The 12,322-nt window shown below is 37.9% G+C and overlaps 2 long non-coding RNA genes across 4 annotated transcripts; one reads left to right on the forward strand and one right to left on the reverse strand.

Annotated features, from left to right (window-relative positions):
* Positions 1-1,129: 1,129 nt before the first annotated feature.
* On the reverse strand, positions 1,130-4,558 carry LOC134816994 (uncharacterized). Its single transcript, XR_010160457.1, has 2 exons — positions 4,468-4,558; positions 1,130-1,351 (listed from the first exon to the last, which is right to left on the reverse strand). It is a non-coding gene; the product is annotated as an uncharacterized LOC134816994 (long non-coding RNA).
* LOC134816993 (uncharacterized) lies at positions 1,141-4,960 on the forward strand. 3 transcript variants are annotated; one of them, XR_010160455.1, is made up of 3 exons: positions 1,141-1,224; positions 3,466-3,570; positions 3,733-4,960. It is a non-coding gene; the product is annotated as an uncharacterized LOC134816993 (long non-coding RNA). The 3 variants fall into 3 exon arrangements; XR_010160456.1 differs by lacking the exon at positions 1,141-1,224 and adding an exon at positions 1,347-1,444; XR_010160454.1 differs by lacking the exon at positions 1,141-1,224 and adding an exon at positions 1,569-1,870.
* The last annotated feature ends 7,362 nt before the right edge of the window (positions 4,961-12,322 follow it).

A 12,322-nucleotide genomic window follows, 5' to 3' on the forward strand; every position in this document is an offset into this window, starting at 1 on the left:
ACATATCATATATAACCATAAAAGCCGCGCGTCGGCTGATTGCTTCAACTTGGATTGGTAGTAATTTCAGTTTACAGAAGCTGAAGGACGGCAGCTCAAAAGCCCCAGTGAACCATCGGAAAGATCAAGGACTCGAGTGCCAATAGTGGCTTTTTCGAACCCATTTTCGCCGATTTGCTGTGGCCCAGATGAGCCGCGCCCTGCTGCTTAACGGCACATGGTGGTTTTTGTTTAAATACTTATTTAAATTTAAGCGATAATTCATTTGGTGGTTTACAGTTTTTGAATCATGTTCATCATTTATTTTTCGTTCAATTATCACGTTTTTACAATTCAGTCATACCATGCATAGTCAACATTGTTGAGGCAACCAGCTTCCGCAGTTCAATAATTGGAGACCGAAAAATATAAATTGATCGAAATTTACAATTCATCGTTATCAAATATAGTCAATAATATTCTTGATTCCATTTAGTACATAATAAGTTGGTTTTATTCTCTTGCAACACTACTGCACAACAAAAACTGCGCCTGTCCACCAGCAACAGCGCAGTCATAGGTGTGCAGCCAAAGCTAGGCCACACACCCATGGCCGCGCCGGTTAAACAACTCTATATTCAATCGTTATATTAGGAAATTTTAGTTAATTCTTTGATCACTCTTCAGTGCCGGTGGGCAGGCGCCCCGCATAGTTGGCTTTCCAAATTTACAGTCTCAAGAAAGCCGATACGGTAATCGAGTCCCGGAGCAGAACACACATTTAGAAAATTGAAAAATTAAAATTAAAATTAAAATAACAAATTAGAAATTAAAAATTAAAAATTACATGACTACGAGAGTCCAGACAGGCGACAAACACACAAACCGGACGAAGAGAGGACCCACTGCTGAATTCGACATATAATGAATTGTTGAAAACATAATGATTCCTACACTAATATGATCTTGAGGCATGCCCTGCATGTACTGTGCGAGTACATTGTAAATAATATCTGATAAGATGGGCCAAAAATAGCGGCACAGCGCGCAAAATGCGCGGCGTGACCGCCGAAATTTTATACTTTAGACATTAACATTTCAATCGGCTTTAGCGCTCAGCATATCTTCATTGAGTAGACATTAGAATTTCAGTTCGTTGGAATCGAAGTTCAGTTCACACCAATCTATTTCGTCGTACCTGGACTGCATGCCGAGTAACTCCTTTTTTATTGTGGATTTCACAAGGTTCGTTGATGTAGAGAAGTTGATATTGCTAGCAGTGTTTCTACAATCGTTCCACATTTTTGTCGATTGATATATGAAGGAGGTGGATGGGGTTGGAGTGATGAATCGATCAGCACGTCTTGATGATCTGTTAAATAGATTTAGGAGTGGGACTGGGGATTCTAATTTATTGATTTTGAACATTTCCAATAAACATGTGTGTTTGAACAAACTGTGTATGGTTAGTAAACCATTTTTCTTAAATAGCGGTTTTGTGTGCTGTTTTTCATAGAAGTCGCTTCCTAATTTTTGCTTGTCTTTACTTCGTGTTCTAGCACAAGTTCTAAACTTTTCTAAGTACGCCTCTCGGTTACCAAATAGTATTCTAACACATTTCTTCTGAGTGATAAATATTGGTTCAAGCCTGTTGTTACTAAGGCCACCCCATACTGATATCCCAAATCGCAAGTGTGATTCAAATAGTGTGTAGTACAGTTCTTTGTAGAGTTTTTCTGGAATAATGTGCCGTATTCTACAAATTTTCCCACTTTCACATTTCAGCTTTGTGTTGAGCGACCGTATATGAGCATCCCATTTAAGCTGATCATCAATAATAACACCAAGAAACTTCACCTTTTTGACTTGCTTTATTACTACATTGTTTAGAGTAAGTACGTGTTCTTCTTCATTATGTTCTACCTTGCTTTTTCTATTCGTTGGTTTAAAGTGAATGTAACAGCATTTCTTAATGTTAATATGCAGGAGATTACATTTCATATACAGTTGTACCAGTTTGAGAATTTGGTTTGCTCGTTCATATAACTTTATCTTACATTCATCCGCGACAAATATATTTGTATCGTCAGCAAATAGAATGAACTTGCCTAGTTCAGTTGCCCTATATAGGTCGTTGATATAAATAATAAATAGTAACGGACCAAGACAAGATCCCTGGGGTACTCCAAAGAGAACTGGAAGCTTGTCAGACTCTTCTCCTAGGACCGAGACGTATTGATATCTATTAGAGAGATAACTAGCAATGAGTTTGTTGGCATTGCCTCGAATTCCGTAATTATCTAGCTTACTCAGTAATTTGTCAGCTGAGATGGTATCGAATGCTTTGCTTAGATCAATGAATATTCCGAGCACGTGCTGCTTTTTATTAAGGCATGATTCTATATAATTCACTGAGAAATTCAGGGCATGACTAGTAGAGTGATTTTTACGGAATCCATACTGATTTTCATAGATCATATTTTGTGACTGGAAAAAGCTGTATAGCCTACTATATATAATTTTCTCGAATAACTTACCAAATACGGCTAAGGTAGAGACTGGTCTATAGTTTTCAAGTAATTCTTCATTTTCTTTCTTGTATATGGGACTGATCCTGCCAATCTTTAAATCGTCCGGGAATATTCCCTCCTTCAAACATTCATTGTATAGTACAGATAATAGGGGGGCGATAATTCTGGATGACGCTTTTACAACATGTATTGGGATATCAGACGATTTGCCATTTTTCAATTCTGATATTATTTTACATACTTCATCGATTGTACAATCATGCATGTAAATACTGGTCGTGTTGGATTTTGGTAGGTAGTCATAGATACTGGGGATGCCATTAATTAATAGTTCGCCGATTTCATTGTATGCCTCGTTAAGATTAGAAGCTAGGGAGACAAAGTACTTATTAAACTCATTAGCTATTACCCTACGATTAGTAATTTTTTCATTATTGATAGTAAATAGAGGTTTGGTTTGTCGTTTTCGTTTACCCCGTATTTGGTTAATTAATTCCCACGTCTTTTTACTGTTTCCGTGCAACTCTGCAAATTTTCCACCATAGAACTTAGATTGAGCATTGCGGCGATCTTTTTTGACCTTCCGCCTGCAGTCACTGTATTTTTTATACTTGTCACGTTTTGAGCAACATATTGGGCATTGGCATGTCCCCCCTTTATTTTCAATTTCCCCAAATTTACATTTAACTTTTCTGACCTTTACCCATTTATCGTAAAGTTCGTGCTGATATGAAATTTTGCCCACAAGGTCTGGTGTAATCCATGGGTTGTTCAGTGCTGTTCTTTTAGAGCATTTAGGGGTTTCTAACTTACAAGTTCTATCTATACAGTCCTTAAATATGTCGTGAAATGTTGTAAAATTGTCGATAACATTATTATTGAGATCATGTTCCAGAGTCTGTAAAAAAGCTTTTACATTCGGTTTGTTGTAATCATAATACTGTTTGTATTTCAGGTCAATTCTGCTAGAGTCCAAGTTTCTATCAAAGATTTGGAAGATGGGTGAGTGGTGTGATATACGGTCAGTCAGTATTCCAGAAGCTACTATACTCTCTACGTCGTTAGTTATTATGTTATCAATACAGGATGCTTTGCAGCCTGGTTTCTCATGTGTTGCTAACGAAATTAGGGGGAAAAATCCTTTACTTAATAGTATTTCTTCATAGCGTTGTACGATTGTGCTATTCTTATCGTGTAAATCAATGTTAAAATCACCCGCTAGGTAACTACACTTGGGGAGACTGTCAAGGATGTCAGAGAGTTCAGATAGTGCAACATTGACATTACCACTTGGAGGACGGTACATTACACCAACTGTTACTGGGGAAGTTGTACTACTTACGGCCACAAAAAGAGTTTCTAAATGTTCAGTGATATGGGATACATTGCCGTTTACTCTGGCACTAAGAGTGTCACAAACATAGAGAGCCACTCCAGTGCCCTTTTTTTTATCTGGTATTGTGTTTTGGTAGAAACTGTTGTATCCAGTTAATTGATACAAACTGCTGGATTCAGGACCTTCATTTGTTTCCGCTAAGGCTATGATCGAGAATTTCTTGGTGAGCCTATGGGATTCAATAGCGAAAGTGTCGAAATTTGACTTATTGCCGTCGATGTTTTGGAAGAGAAGCGATGAAAATTCATTCATTTGATTATCTAGTGCTTTGTTGAATTCCTTGACATTGTACGATACGCAGTTATTTAGTATTTGATCTACTTTTATGATAGTGTCATCCACTTCACTACTTTCAATATCACTTAAATTAGTGCATGCAAGTCGAAATGGATTGTAACGAATAACTGCTAAATGTACGCACTTGGGACAGTAAAAATCGTCAGATAATGTGTCATTGTTAATGGATTTGGTATAGCACTTATGGTGCATTGGGCAGTCGCATTCACAGCATTCAACAATGAATTGTCCTACGTTAATGAACTTCGCACAGACTAGGCATACCTCTTTACTCAGGGGAGTCAGAATGGCTGGTAACCATCCTGGTGTCGAGACTCAGCAGCAGTAGTAGAACCCGTCCCACTCAACACGTTCCGATATGAGCGTCCATCAACCTCGTCTGTTCTCCTTTTCCTTCTATCAACTCCTCCATTCATTCTAAGAAGCACTGTGTTACGAATCAAAGTGCCTAGTTTAGCTGTACCCCTCCAGTTAAGGTGGAGATAATCTGGTCGCTGGTCTCGGCCGATGTTTCTGGAGAACTGTTGGCTAAGAAGCCCAGCATCATCACAGAACCCACCGAACCCATCAACGTAAGTCACACCAAAATTTGAAGGGATCAGCTCTGTCAGAATAAGGCGGTTAAAGCAAACAACTTTTCTATTCAGTTCAGCAAGCTTTGTAGGCAGGGCTGGACAAACATATACATGTGCCTTAGGGTTAATAGCATGAATTTTCTCAATCTTTTTAATAAAGGGAATAAATACATTTCGTTTAATATCAGCTGTATTCTTGATCTCAGGTTTTTTAAGATCATTAATCGTTTAACATTAGCGACCCTGCGTTTGACGGATGTTACTCGTCTAAATTTCTTCGAAGTAGCGCGCGCCGCTTTCTTCTCGAAATGTTATGGCCGGATGGCAAGTGCTACGAAGTAGCGCGCGCCGGGCCAGACCATTAACAATGGTCAACCCTACACGCGCATTTTAGTTTAGTAAATATTAGTTGGTAACAAGTGACGAGACGTAATTTGAAAATTATTAATTTATACAAAAACCAAAAAAGATAAAAATAAAAAACAAAATAAAAAAAATAAAATTTGTTTTCAAAAAATATAAATTTAAAATAAAAAATAAAAAATGTTTTAAAATGTTGTAGCGTTTTGATGCACTTTTGGGCCGCGCATTTAATAATGCTTCTTGCTTCGTTTGGTTAGATCAGATAATATTGTTACTGCTCCCTATTAACTTGACCATTGTTAATGATTTGGCCCGGCACGCGCTACTTCGAAGAAATTTAGACGAGTAACATCCGTCAACCTATTAACCAACCGACCAACATTTTCGGTCGAACCCTAAAATTACTAATACCAAATTTAAACCCCATATATGCGTGTATAGTTTCCAAATCTTCTCTTATCTCTGCTCTCGGACTTTGTTCTTTTGAATAGAACTGTTTGTATACTTTAACAAATAGTGATTTTAACTTTGAGATAAACTGCTATATTATTATATTTTTGTACCAATGTTCACCTAACTTAACGTATCTCACTGACACCATCACCCGGCAACCAATTTTAAAGTAAAATTTATTAACGATCTGACTACAGACTGGCGGTCAACGTTCCCCGTATAGTAGCTCAACGGAGGGGGTAATCAGGGCACGTGTTAATGAAAAATGTACGTGTCCTTCCACAATTCCTTCTGTTGGGTCACACGTTATATTGGGAACTGAGATCGCTATCGTGTAACTAGAAGCAGTATATGCAAAGTAACTTTGGTGATAGGTGATAGGCAATATGAAATTACACATCTTACTTTAACTTTATCCCGTCACCCATGGATTTATTAATTAACGGCTGGTGGTGGTGTCATCGTTCGTCGTACTCAAAACGTTTCGCGGTTGCGAATGCCGGCCCATCAAGGAAAATCTTTTTACTTTGTATTTTAACCATTATAAAGTATGATTAGTCGGATATAGTACTGAGTTCAAACAGTCCCCGAAACGAAAAAGCAAACATTTGATTTTTGTTTCGGCGACAGAATCGTTGATGGGCCGGCAAATATTTGTTGTCGAGTAGTGTTGAATACTCATATTAACATGATTATTGATTTAATTTAGGAATTGTATATAACTATCTTTGACCAAGTTTAATTGTTAATGAGAATGCACCCCAGCACTGGGCGCGCGCGGCGGCTTTGATGTTAGCGGCTACAAGCTTGAAGCTAGGCAGCTGCAGAAAAGGCGCCGCGCGCGTTCACAGTTCAGCGTACGGCTTTTCGTTTTTGATTTTACAAATGACAAAGCAACTTTTAATGATTATTAATGGAATTATCGGATATTTATAATTCAATATGTATTGATTCTTCTGTGGAAAATAAAAATTGTATTTTACTTAAAATTGTATTTTACTTATAACCCATAACTCTCTCCTTTGGAATGAACAGATTAAGGCTTCAATATCTAAAGCCAACAGAATGATATGTTGGATTGTTTATATAAATCTGATTATCAGGGAAAAATCTGTGATGATATCCATTTACAAAGCTTTGATAAGACCCCATTTAGAGTATTGTGTTCAATTGTGGAGTCCAGTTGCGGCTCATAGAAGTTGGGGGATCATCTTGGAGTAGCTGGAGAGCGTCCAGAGGCGATTTACCCGTCTGATTGACGAGGTGGGTACTCTTCCATACAGTCGTCGACTGGAAATCCTCAATTTAACAACGCTGGCAGAGCGGCGAATACGTGGGGACCTCATCAACTTATATAGTAGTGGAAAGTATGTAAATTAGATTCATTTTAACTTGGTTATTTAGGCCAATAGATTTAAGATAATTTTTAAACTTTAGTAGATATATTTTTGATGATGTGTGATGATGTTTGTGTCATCATATTTTGATTTGATTTGAAGATAAGAGATGGGAGTTCCACAAGATGGGAATCGACATGAGCTCGGCCTTCGATACCATCAAGAGATCAGTTATCCTGGAACTTTTGGCTGATGCTGGTTGTTGTGAGGATGACAATCGTTTGGCGAGATACTTGCTCTCCAACACCAAATTGAGGAAAAAAAATCAACAACACCATTTCCTTAGAGTTTGAAACATCCGAGGGTTCGTTTCAAGGTGATGCTGCATCTGGTGCATTCTTCACACTGTACTTTGCTGGAGCTTTGTTCCACTTCCGTGCAGTAGTGATGACCATTCGGCCTAACCCACCGTTCAACCCCGAGACCCTCATGCCTATTGAATGGGAATACGCCGACGATGGCGATTTTGCAGATGAGGAAACTCTTAGAGAAATGGTGCCCATTATATGTAAGGAGATCCTTGAAGAATGGAACCTGTTTGTTAACGAGGACAAAACAGAACATGTCCACTTCTACATTGCAGATAAGGACGAAGTAGACGCCAAGGGTGAACCCGTGAAGAACAGAGAGCCCTGGCGCAACACTATTTCTCTTGGATCCAAGCTCTGCAGTAAGGCTGATATATCAGTGTACAATCAATCAGTGTACAATCAATCTTTTCGCTTGTGAGTTGATATCAGTTGTCTCTTATCAGTAAATAGGTAATTGCACTGCCTTTTACTGTGCAGCTTTGCTATACACGAAGTATACACAATATGGAATTTTCGGTCAGTACACTTCACGAACTGGAGAAACAGATTGAGGACTTATCAGACTCGGTTTTAGCGAATCTTAATTGCAGGAAACTAGAGGACCTCACTCATGACTTGTTCAAGCCAAAAGGCGTTACAAAGGATGTAATAACCGAAATAGTTTTGAAGATGGGGTCTATGATATGTAAATCGAGAAATGTTTTGAGATCAGCAGCAGAGACGCTTGACCAACAGAAATCAGAACAGATAAAAACTCAGAACGAGCTCATCCAATGCAAATCTGGTAAACTAGCTTCAGTGAAGGAGACAGTGAAAACAGAAATGAAACTGTTTACAGATGTTGTGAAGAATAACAGCGTAGCTTCTGATATCTCTCCAGCTAAAATCAAAATGGCTGTGAAATCAGCGATTACAATGAAACTAATAAATCAAGAAGATGATCGGTCGAAAAACTTTATCATCTTCGGGGCCCCAGAACAGCTCGAATGTGAAGAGCAAGAAATGAACGAACGGGATCTCGTGGGTGATATTTGGGGTTTTATGAAGTTCATTGGAAGGCCGACTATAACAAACATTGAGAGAGTGGGAGTAAAGAAGTCTGACAGCCCTCGATCACGGCCGATAAAAGTTACTTTGCGAGATTCTGAAATTGTACGTGAATTTCTGAGCAGAGCAAAAGTCTTGAAATCGGTTGATGTGGCAGACTACAATTTCAACTACAACAAACTCTACTTATCTCCAGACAGGTCGCAGGATGAGCGAATCTCTCGCCAAAAGCTCGTACAGGAAATGAAAGAGGGAATCAAGAAGGACCCGAGCAAGAAATATTACATTAAAAACAACAAAGTTTGTGTCGCTGAGTGACTAATTATTTGAGAAAGTCAAGCATTTGTGTATGTGTGTGACGTTAATTTCATGGAGTTAAAACTTTTTGTATAACTGAGAACAGAGGTTAGAGGAACTACTGATAAGAGTATGATTAGACTGTGTTGCGTTATCAGTTGACTTTTTGCATCACTCTTCTAGATTATACGTAATAGGGTAACTTAGTTATAGAATAGGATTTTAGTTGTTGCAAGCATTGCACTAAGGTTTTAAGTTAGGTAAGTAGGCCACGAACTGTTGAGCAAACTGGGCTGGAAGCCCAAGCAATATGCAGTTCTGGTCTTGAGGCTATTTTACAATGTTTTATAACATGTGCTTGCAACTAGATCTTGAATGTCGCGTGCCCCACGGGGATTTGATTTATTCATACAATTTATTATATATTGGTTCCAAAGCCCTTATGGGTACCAGCAAAAACTGGTTTTCAAACAAAAATCTCGCCGATGCATCCTTGCTTAAGTTGCCTTTGAGAAATACAGCAAGGTATGGGCAGAGAAATCCCGCATTTCTCTTCCTGTAAAAATCAAGCTGTATGAAGCATTTGTTACCCCTGTTTTATTGTACAACTGTAACAGCTGGGCAGCTCCACAGAACATTATCAATAAAGTTGATGTATGTCAACGCAAACATCTAAGACGTATCATCAACATGACCTATCCCCGCATCATCAGCAACAAGGACTTGTATGCTTGTTGCAATGTAACTCCACTTTCAGAGAGAGTTCATAAATCCCGCTGGAAAATGTTTGGGCACGTTCTTCGTAGCGACTGCAACTCACCACCACAACTAGCTCTAAATTTTGCTGTTGATAGTATGTCAAATATGAGGGGTAGGATTGGTAGACATCCATGTAATATTTTAAAAACTATTTTAGACGATTTGAATAAAAGAAATATTTATTTGAATAATAGTGACGACTTGACAGACTTAAGGTATTTAGCCTCGAACCGCCAATTGTGGAGAAATTTATTTTGAATTTGTTTAGTTCGATAATTTCAGTTTTAAGTTCAATTTTTTGCATAATTTTTGATTTTGATAATTTCAGTTTTAAGTTCCATTTTTTGCATTTATAGTAAGTTTTTAGTTCTGCAAGTCTTTTAAGTAGACTTATCAGGTCTTTAGGATGTTCTTAGTAACTACTTTGGATTTGTGTAAAGTTTGATAATAATAAATCAAGCGTTACATTTCAGCCATGCAAAATTACAACGATATATTTTGATATACTAATTGATAAATGGTGCTGCAATATAAGTTGCTTAATGTGTGGCCGGATGACAACTATCTAAAAAAAGAAAGAAAAGAATTCGGCTGAACCAACACATAGCAAGACTCAAGAGCCACATTAACGTTTGGGCCGTCTACCAAATTTGAATGACAAACATTAACAAGAAATCAAACATATCATATTTATAATTATAAGTATATTGATCATTACAATTCTGTCACAACGAACTGAGAGCAAGAAAATTAAGGGAGACAAGCAGACAGGAAATCGGACGGACAGAATTATAACCAACAAAAAACACATTTCTTGGAAGCTAATCTGGCCAGACTGTATCGGCAGCCCAGAGGTACTTTATCAGTTTGGCCTTAAAAGTAGAAATCCGCTCTGACTGCCGGATACATACTGGTAGACTATTCCATTTCAGCATAGATCTATGAAAGAAGCTATTTCGGAAGGCATCCGAGCAGGGCACAGTAGTACTCATGTACGTTGAGTACTACTGTAAGATATTTTCTTTGCTCATAAGCTTAATGAACCCTCAAACTTCCCTAAAAAACTGTAGATATTTCCTCTAGTACAGTGTGTGCATCACCTGTGATTGGTCTAGAAGAAGAATCAGCAATAGTCAAAATTTACTTTAATATCTTGTGATTTGTACTGTGCTAAAATATTGTAGCCAACCCTGACCAATGTTGTAAACACTGATTGGTGCAGTCTTCTCCGTTCCATCTTTTAAAAGGACCTTAACAAGACAATCTTTAACATAAGCATAGCAAGATGACTTAGTTGGAAGATCAAGACATGTGTATAGTAATGATGGATAATCAGTCTAAGTTAACACCGTGTAATAATGTGAAGATTGGAAACTACATCGTTGGAGAAACCTTGGGATGCGGTACTTTTGGCAAAGTAAAACGTGAGTTAGTACACAATACCTACAATATCTATGATGTATAGGTACAACTATGTTCAAATGTTAGAGCTTTCTGACTTAAGAGGGCATACACCAAAACTGTTTATGATTTGGCCTGGCAAACTTTAAAATTTGAAAATTTGTTTTTGAGTATCTGCAAGTGTGAACTGCCATTTATTTCATTATCTTGCAATGTCAAGAATTAGGACTATTTTTACACCAAGTTGAGCAGGCTTTCTTTCAGGTGCTGTTCATCATCAGACAGGGCAGCAGGTTGCCATAAAGTTCCTGAACAAGAATAAGATCCAAAACCTGGAGTTGGCAAGTAAAATCAAGAGAGAAATTCAAAATTTGAAACTGTTCCGACACCCTCACATTATTAAAATGTAAGTATTAACCATAAATTGCATACAACATATAAATTTCGAATCTAACAGAGCATAGACGGAACCTGGGCAAACAGGGAAAAAAGCAGGAAAGGATGCAAGATTGTTTTGGCACTTGGTGCAGAGATTAATTAATCAGCCTGCAGCATTGATCAATCAAATCCCAGAATTACTCTCACACTTGCTGTAACAAATTTGCACCTCTTCCTATTGGAACCTAGACAAGTATGCTCTTCATAATCCTTCCCGAATATTTTATCAGGTCTCAGACAGAAACTAACAATTTGCGTCATTACATCCAGGTATGAAGTTATAACAAACCCTACAAACATCTTTATGGTTATGGAGTATGTTTCTGGTGGCGAGCTATTCGACTACATAGTCAAGAAAGGGCGGGTTAGTACTAATATTTTACAGTTCATTTACCTATATTTTGAGTTTGAACATTTTGAGATTGAACATTTGTGCCCTGCGGTTTTAACATGTGAAAATAAAATACCAGTTATTTGCCTTGTTTTACTTTGTCTGTCGAGAGCCGTGATGCTTCATACTAAACACTACTATGTTAAAAACTCACGTTCGGCCTTACGAGATTTTGTCCATTTTACTGAAAATATTCTATTCATTGACTTTAATAAGCACAAATACACTGCCCTGTGAAGTGTTGACACATTATGCACTATTATACATTGTTAATTGTAAATCCTTTTTAGTGTGACGAATCAGAGGCAAGGAGGTTCTTCCAGCAAATAATTTCAGGAGTCGACTATTGTCATACCAACCGAGTCGTACACAGGTTGGTTTTACATTTTAACACAAATTGAGTGAGACGCGGTTTTTAGGACACTTTTCTGTAATTTAACAAATGTGAACGTAAATAATGGACAATATACGACGGACCCATACCAAGGACCCGAGTGCGCATTGATTTTCCGGATCCGTTTTACCGAAGGCTTATCCACCAGTTACCCATGCGCATGTATAGTCCTGATAATATTTGTTTATCCTAGCAACATTCTGTAAGTTGGAGTGTCGTCTTATAGTGGCGTTATGCATGCTACTTGATTCACGATGTCATCCATGCATCTCCGGCGAGGCCCAGTGGTGCAT

Source organism: Bolinopsis microptera, chromosome 6, assembly GCF_026151205.1.
Source record: "Bolinopsis microptera isolate Bmic1 chromosome 6, MBARI_Bmic_1.0, whole genome shotgun sequence".
NCBI lineage: Eukaryota > Metazoa > Ctenophora > Tentaculata > Lobata > Bolinopsidae > Bolinopsis > Bolinopsis microptera.